The following is an 8,700-nucleotide window of genomic DNA, read 5'->3' as shown; positions in this document are numbered from 1 at the left end:
CTGGGACCCGTGGTGGTGGAGAATGGGCACCGGTGGAGGGATGGGTATTTGATCATTGTATAATTGAAACCCAAGCACAAAAATTTGTAAGTCTACAACAGTACCTCATGGTGTTTCACTAATAATAATAATAAAAAAAAAGATTTGGGCTCTTGGGGGGAAACGTGGTACCACTGGCATATCCATAACTTAGTCCCCTTAGATACTTATTCAGGGGGTGCTGGAAGTGAGACATTCGACGGAGCCCAAGAGGAGAGAGACATCTCGAATGGGGCCATAGGAGCAGTGGGGCTAGAGGACTTCCCCGTGTTCCTCAAGCAGCTTTGGCGGGGAGGAGGGATGGGCTAATCCAGGGTAGGAAGCAGGTCCTGGAGACTGAGGTAGGAGCTGGGGGTGAAGCAACAGGACTGACACCAGGATGGATGATGGGCCACCCTCGTGAGACAGTGAGTTTAGCAGCTGCCACCAGTGGCTGTCTGTTCAATGAGGTCAGTTGGAAAGCATGAACTATGTTCCTACAAGGTAGAAAATGCAGTGTTTCCCGTGCAATACTAGAGAGAAGTTTAAGAGACGCGGATGCTAAACAGAGAGTAAAAGGTAAATTACCACCCCCTCCCCCCACCACACACACTTTCACACTTTTTTCCGGCATAAGGTATATAAGAAAACAACCCAAAAGACTATTTTTTTTTTGGCTTTTTGGGTTACACTCAGCGATGCACCAGGGTTACTCCTGGCTCTGCACTCAGGAATTACTCTTGGCGGTACTCAGGGGACTATATGGGATGCTGGGAATCGAACCTGGGTCGGCCACATGCAAGCCCTATCTACTGTGCTATCGCTCCAGCCCCCAAAGACATATTGTTGATCAGGATTTTGAAGAAGGAATAGGAGCTTTCCAAGTAGAAAAGGCAAATGAAGGACCCTGAAAACAATAGGCAAAGGCATTTTTTCCCAGAGAGGTATTATTATGTTAACATCCACCTAAAACTTATTAAGCAAAGACAAGAGCAGGAACCATTTCTGCTTGTGGGGCTGTGTTTGGGTGTGAGTTAGGGAGGGAGGCTGTTGATCAGTTTCACACGGGCTCACTCATGTTTCTGTCTTGGTGGGTTGTGGAAGCTCATTTAGCCTGGGCTTCCACGTGGCCTGTCTGGAATTCTCCACAGCTTGAAGGCCAGGGGCTATTCCAAGAGTTAGTGTCCAGATATGCCTGGGAGGACGTCGATGACTTCATAATTGTGCCTAAGAAGTCACAGAGCTCCTCACTGTCAACTTCTCTGGAACCTTAAATAAGCCCCGATTCAGGGGTTGAGAACAAGAATCCAACATCTGCAGGGGGAGAGTACTGTCACATTGGAGGAAGGGCTGGCTGGGCACCTCTTTGGGAAACGTCCTCTGTAGTGAGCACAGAGGAAGGGAGCATCATGACTGGTTTAGGAAATACAATATAAGACAGGTTTTTCTTCTTCCTTCTGCAAACAATAAGAGGTAGAGATTTTCTGATGTTCCTGAAGGAGAAGGATTCCCCCTCCTGACTCAATCTATCTAGAAAAATCTCTCAAAATTTTGGTGCCTCAATAAAGGGTATTGGAAGGATCCTCCCAGGAAGAGAGATGCATGCTGAAAGTAGACTTTAGACCGAACATGATTGCCACTCAATGCCTCTTTTGCAAACCACAGCACCCAAAAGGAGAGAGAGAACAACAGAGGCAGGGTGGGATGGGGGGCTGGGGAGTGGGAGGGCTCCTGGGATCCGTGGTGGTGGAGAATGGGCACTGGTGGAGGTATGGGTACTTGATCACTGTATAACTGAAACCCAAGCACAAAAATTTGTAAGTCTACAACTGTACCTCATCATGGTGTTCCGCTAACAAAAATTTAAAAAAGTATGGTACCTCTATTTTTTGTTTTTCAAGCAAGTTTAACCATTTATTTTTGCCTGTACTGGGATACCTCCTGTAAGTTTATTGAGGTGTAATTGCATATAGGTCTGTGTGAGTTTAAGGTGTAAGGTGTGATGACTTGGCTCACCAATACACTACAGAGTGCAGGCCACAAGGACCGGAGTGATAGTGCAGCAGGCAGGGCGCTTGCCTTGCTTGGTACCAGCCCGAGTTCCATCCCCAGCACCACAGCTGGTCTCTGATCCCAGGCAGGAGTCAGTCCTGAGCACCACTAGGTATTTGACCCCCAATCAAACCAAAACCAAAGAGACCCTCAAGTTCCATCCATATTGTTGTTGCAGATGGCCGATTTCCTTCTCTCTTGCTGAAATAAAATATCAGTGTAAATATGTATATGTGTTTATACTACATTTTGTTTGTTTTGGGGCCACATTCAGTGGTGCTGAAGACTGACTCCTATGGGCTGGAGCAATAGCACAGTGGGTAGGGCGCTTGCCTTGCACGCAGCCGACCCAGGTTCAATTCCCAGCATCCCATATGGTCCTCCAAGCACCGCCAGGATAATTCCTGAGTGCAAAGTCAGGAGTAACCCCTGAGCATTGCCGGGTGTGACCCAAAAAGGAGAGAGAGAGAGAGAGAGAGAGAGAGAGAGAGAGAGAGAGAGAGAAAGAGAGAGGGAGAGAGAGAGAGAGAGAAAGAGAGAGGGAGAGAGAGAGAGAGAAAGAGAGAGGGAGAGAGAGAGAGAGAGAGAGAGAGAGAGAGAGAGAGAGAGAAGAACCGAAGTAATAGAGGACAGTTCCTCAAAGTCAGTCCTCCATATGCCCAGGTTTCCCATCTTCAGTTTCAACCAATCTTAGATTAAAAATTGGTGCTGTGGGGGGGGGGGGTGGGGTGGGCTGGAGTGATAGCACAGTGGGTAGGGTGTTTGCCTTGTACGCGGCCGACCTGGGTTTGATTCCCGGCATCCCATATGGTTCCCTGAGCACCGCCACGGGTAATTCCTGAGCGCAGAGCCAGGAGTAACCCCTGTGCATTGCCGGGTGTGACCCAAAAAGCAAAAAAAAAAAAAAAAAAGAAAAAGACTGACTCTTGGCCCTGCACTCAGGTTTCATTCCTTGCAGGGCTTACGGACCCATGTATGGTTCTGCGAATTGAAGCCGTTGACTGCATGCAAGGCAAGTACGTTATCTGCTGTACTATTTCTCAGTCCCTATCAGGCGCTACATCACATTTTCTTATTTTTTTCTTGGGGGGCGGGGTGGTTGTTTGGGTGCTCAGGACTTCTGTCTCTGCACTCTGGAATCTCTTCTGGTAGGCTCCGGGGACCATATAGGGTGCCACAGACAGAACCTGGGTGAACCAGGTACAAGCAAACATCCTATTGCTCTGGTCCCTATCACGTGTTCTTAATCTGTCCGTCCGCTGACAGGCCCTCTGATTGTTGGATTGTTCGATCTTGGCTGCAGTGAACGATGCTGCAGTGAGTGAGAGACCCAGTCTGAGCTCCTGGTGTCGGATCCTGGTTTTCTTGGCAGAGGCTGGGAGGTGGCGGGCCGGTCCCTGAGTGAGTGCTGCCTTCCCTTTCCTGAGGCCCCTCCATGCCGCTTTCCTGAGCGTGGTGCTGATTTATGCCGACATCAGCCATGCGCAGGGCTCTCGTTGCTTCTCTGCTATCTCCGATGTTTATCTCCCTTTTGATTTCTTCTTTGATCCAGTGGTTGTTCAGGCGTGTGTTGCTTAATCTCCCCAGACGTGGGTGATTTTTTTCTCCATCTTTTCTCCTGGCATTGATTTCTAGCTTCATATTGTGTTTGGAAAGGAAGCTGATATGATTCAGTCATCTTAAGCAATTTGGGTGGGGGGGTCATTCCTGGAGGCGCTGGGCCCAGGAAACTCTTGAACTCCTGAATTAAGCACAAGTGCCAACCTTCGGAGCTATTTCCATTTGGTTCTTTTTCCTTCTTTGTGAAGGTGCAGGGGATCCATCCAGAGCCTTTAACATGCAAAGCAGGTGCATGAGTGCTAAGCTACTTCCTGGCTCTTAGATTCTTATTGCCTCTGAAAGACTCGTTCTGTGAGCTGTCCATCCTCTCTCTTGGCGAATGGCCGGCGCCTGAGAGGACTGTGGAGAGTATTACGTGTTTGTTAGGTCCCTCAGTCCAAAGTGCAGTTCAAGACTAACCTTGCTGCCTCTCTTTCTCTCTGGATGATCTAACCATTGTTGAAAGTGGTATTATAGTCCCATGACTATTGTTGTTTTGCTGCATATTGATTTTTTTCTTTTACTTTTGTGCACACTCGATCCCCTGGGGCGCTTGGGTGTTATTCTGTCATGGTACTGAGGGAACCTGCAGTGCAGGGAATCGAACCAGGTGTTACGGCATGCAAAGCTGAGACTCCAGCCCGTGAGCTGTCTCCCTGGCCCACAAAGCTCTTTCTTCGAATTTTTAGTACTTGCCTAAGACATCCAGGCGCTCTGATATTGGGTGTAAATACCCATTTTATTTATTTATGTATTTTTGTTCATTGGGGCACACCCGGTGGTGCTCAGAGATTACTCCTGGCTCTGCACTCAGGAATCACTTTCGGCAGGCTCAGGAGACCATATGGGATTCCAGGGATTAAACCCAGGTTGGCTATGTGTAAGGCAAGTACACTATTCACTGTACTATCTCTCTGGCCCGTAAATACATATCTTAAATTGTTATGTCCTCTTGGTGAATTTTCCCTAATTTGTAATTTTTGTTTGCTTTTGGACCACACCTGGCTGTGCTCAGAGGTTACTTATTCCTGGCTCTGGACTCACGAATGACTGCTGACAGTGCTTGGGGGACCATACGGGAGGTTGGAGATGGAAGCTGGTGATCCACACACAGGGTAACTGCCCTACCCACTGTACTAGTGCCGTATCCCTATCGCCCCAATTTGTAAAGCAAGGAGGATCATCTTTGTCTGGTGACAGTTCTTGTGTTAAAGTAATTTTGCTCCGTGTAACTACATTCTCGCTCTCTCTTTTGGTTTTCATTTGCATGGGATATCTTTTATTCATCCCTTCAACTTGTGATCTTACTGTAATTTTGTTATCTTTTCTTTTGTATTTTTTTGGTGGTGCCAGGAAGTATACCCAGGCTCTCACTCATTTGAGGAAAGCATTCTATCACTGAACTCTAGCTGAGGCCCAGCTAAAGCACGATTGTGATGTGAATGTGTGTGTGTGTGTGTGAGTGTGTGTGTGTGTAGGGCATACCTGTTGGTGGTCAGGGCTTACTCCAGGCTCTGTGCTCAGGATCACTGCTGATGGCTCGGGGGAACAGATGGGGATTGAACTCAGGTTGGCTGCAGTGTCATAGTGGCTGTGACTTTCTCCTGCTGCCCCATCCTCTACTCTAGCTGCGTTCTTTTTATTTTTTTGCTTTTTGGGTCATACCCAGTGATGCACAGGGGTTACTCCTGCCTTATGCACGCAGGAACTACTCCTGGCAGTGCTCAGGGGACCATATGGGATGCTGGGAATTGAACTGGGGTCAGCCGCATGCAAGGCAAATACCCTACCTGCTGTGCTATTGCTCCAACCCCTCTAGTGCATTCTTTTTTTATTTTTATTTTTATTAGTGAAACACCATGAGGTACAGTTGTAGACTTACAAATTTTTGTGCTTGGGTTTCAGTTATACAATGAACCAGTACCCATCCCTCCACCAGTGTCCATTCTCCATCATTTACATGATTTTTAAAAAAAATTTTGTTGGGAGGATCCTCCCAGAATGGGAGAAGCATGCTGAAAGTAGACTATAGACCAAACATGATTGCCACTCAATGCCTCTTTTGCAAACCACAACACCCAGAAGGAGAGAGAGAACATCTAGCTGCATTCTTAATTCTGAAGGTGATTCTTTGTAGGCAGCATAGCACTGGGTTTGCTTTTTTTTTTTTTTTGTAGGAGTACTGCTATTTATTCAACCACTGATTAGCTGATTGAATTGGGCATGAACTCCACCTTAATTAATTAATTAATTAATTTCTTTTTATATTTATTTATTGAATCACTGTGGGAAAAGTTACTAAGCTTTCAGGTTTAAGTCTCAGTCATACAATGATCAAACACCTTTCCCTTCACCAGTACTCATTTTTCACCACCAAGAACCCCAGTATACCCCCCCTCCCACCCCTCCAAATGCCTGTGAGGCAGATGATTTCTACTTAACTCTTCTCTACATTGATTACATTCATTATTTTAACAAAAGATGTACCATTATTGTTTAGAATTTCCCCCCAAACAATCAGAATTGCTGAAAAGGCATTGTGAAATATTTTGTTTTCTATAGCTGGTTATGAGAATCATATAATGTCATGCGGCCACGATTTTGGATTTCTGCAAAGAGCCAGATAATTACGAGATTGGTTTCTGTGTGTTTGGTGTTATGGCCATGCCGGAGAGCCGCTCATGGGGGGTAACTCATGACCTCAATAGGGCGTGAAGGATGTGCCAGTACCGCCCCCCTTCCCTTGAGACTGCAGTTGCCCCTTCACTGCCGGCTCGTACCTGGCTTTCCTATAAGCTCTGAGGCGGTGGCCACCTTGCTGCCAGGGGGGAAAAAGGCAGAAGGGAGCAACAACACCCTTTCCCTCCTGGGGAGGCATGGTGCTGTAGTTTAATGCATGGTCCATTCACTTTTTTTCTGCAAGCTGCTGGGCTCTGGACTAAGTCCTTTTGCCTCTGGAGCCATGGCCGTGCCAGAGAGCCACTTGTGGGGGGCAACTCGTGACCTTGGTAGGATGTGAAGGACAAGCCGGTATCACCCTCCTTTCCATGAGACTGCAGTTGCCCCGTCACCGCTGGCTCATACCTGGCTTTCCAATAACCTCTGAGCTGGCGGCCATCTTGTATGCAGTCCAGATGCATTTCTGCCAAAAGCCGCTGGGTTTCAAGATTTGTTTCTGAGTCTCCAGTATCATGGCTATTAATCAGCTTGATCAGGAGCCAGAGAGGCTGTTCGTAGGCGGCGACTTGGGGTCTTGTTGGGATGGAGAGAGTCGGCTCCACCCCCATGTGGTGAGGCCCCTTGTGTCTCATCACTGCAGGCCCAAACCTGACTGTCCAGTGGCCTCTGGAGGATGGTGGTCACCAGGCCACCAGGGGGAACAGGCCAAGGCACGAAACCTATTCCCACCTGGAGTGGCCCAGTGCCAGTAACCTACTGCAGGGATCAGACACATTTCTGCCAAAAGCCTTTGGGTTCCGAGATTCGTTTCTGAGACTCTGGTATCATGGCCATTAAGCAGTTCGATCAGGAACTAGAGAGGCTTTGCCTCCAATTATTAGCTGAGCCAGAGGTGGTTTGTGGGTGTGTCTCCCACATACCTAACTTTTGGCCATTTACTTTCTTGGTAAACTTTGCCCCAAGTTTTTGGGGTCTGGTCAAAGGCACAGCAGCAATTTTGGGGTATCTGAAAGTCTGACATTGCCATCAGTCTGCTGATGCACTCACCTCACAGGTACAGATTGACCTGCTGGCGGCACCAGACCCCCATGGGTTTGCTTTTTTAATCCATCCAACCACTTTTGATTAGAGTACACCATTCATTCCCAGTAGAACGATTAGTTTTTATTTTTGGTTTTGGGGCCATACCCAGCACTGCTCCGAGTATCATACTAAGCCCGGGTCAGCAGTGTGTGAGATAAATGCCCTCTGCCCACTATACTGTTTCTCTAGCTCCGGAGAATAGTTACTAATAGGGGGGATTTATACCTACCACCCCCTGTTTTCTGGTGTTCCGTAGTTTCATATTTCATTCTTTTTCTCCTGCAGCCTTCCTTTGTGCTTTGATAATTTTCTGTGGTGAAATATTTTGATTTTTATCTCTTTCCCTTTTGTGAATTTACTATGGGTGTTTTTCTGCTTTGTGGTTACAGTGAGATTTACATAAAACACTTTATAGACGTAATAATCTATACTGATAACAACTTTGCTCTGATACCAAAACTCTACCCCTTTGCGGCTCCTCCTCTCGGGTGCCTGGGAGAGCATATCTTACTTTATGCTGCATAGACACTCACCGATTTTGGGCTGAAGCAATATCACAGCAGGTAGGGTGTTTGCCTTGCACACAGCCAACATGGCCAACCTGAGTTCAATTCCTCCGCCCCTCTTGGAGAGCCCAACAAGCTACCGAGAGTATCTGGCCCGCACAGCAAAGCCTGGCAAGCTCCCCGTGACGTATTTGATATGCCAAACACAGTAACAAGTCTCACAATGTTACTGGGCCCGCTCGAGTCAATCGATGAACAAAGGGGGGTTAGTGACAGACACTAACTGGTTTTATTTGGGGAGGAGGGAATATGGGCCATGCCCGATGGTGCTCAGGGCTTAGCCCTGCTAGTGATTCTCAGGGACCATATGCAGTGCCAGGGATGGGGCCGGGGTTGGCTGCGTGAAAGGTAGCTACCTTAACCCCTATACTATCTCTCTGGTCCTTTATTAACCAGTTAATGATGATAAGCCTTTAAATCCTGTTTTTGTTTTTTTGTTTTTTGTTTTTTGTTTTAGCACAAAGGGTAGGGCATTTGCCTTGCATGTACCTGTAGCCAACCCCGGTTCAATTCCTCCACCCCTCTTGGAGACCCCAGCAAGCTACAAGGCTATCCTGCCCACGTGGCAAAGCCTGACAAGCTCCCATGGCATATTCGATATGCCAAAAACAGTAGCAATAAGTCTCACAATGGAGACGCTACTGGTGCCCGCTCGAGTAAATCGATGAACAATGGGAGGACAGTGCTACAATGCTACAGTTGT

Source organism: Sorex fumeus, unplaced genomic scaffold (assembly GCF_029834395.1).
Source record: "Sorex fumeus unplaced genomic scaffold, SorFum_2.1 ptg000003l, whole genome shotgun sequence".
NCBI classification, from domain to species: Eukaryota; Metazoa; Chordata; class Mammalia; order Eulipotyphla; family Soricidae; genus Sorex; species Sorex fumeus.
The sequence above is the reverse complement of the archived record's forward strand: the minus strand, read 5'-3'. Positions refer to the sequence as shown.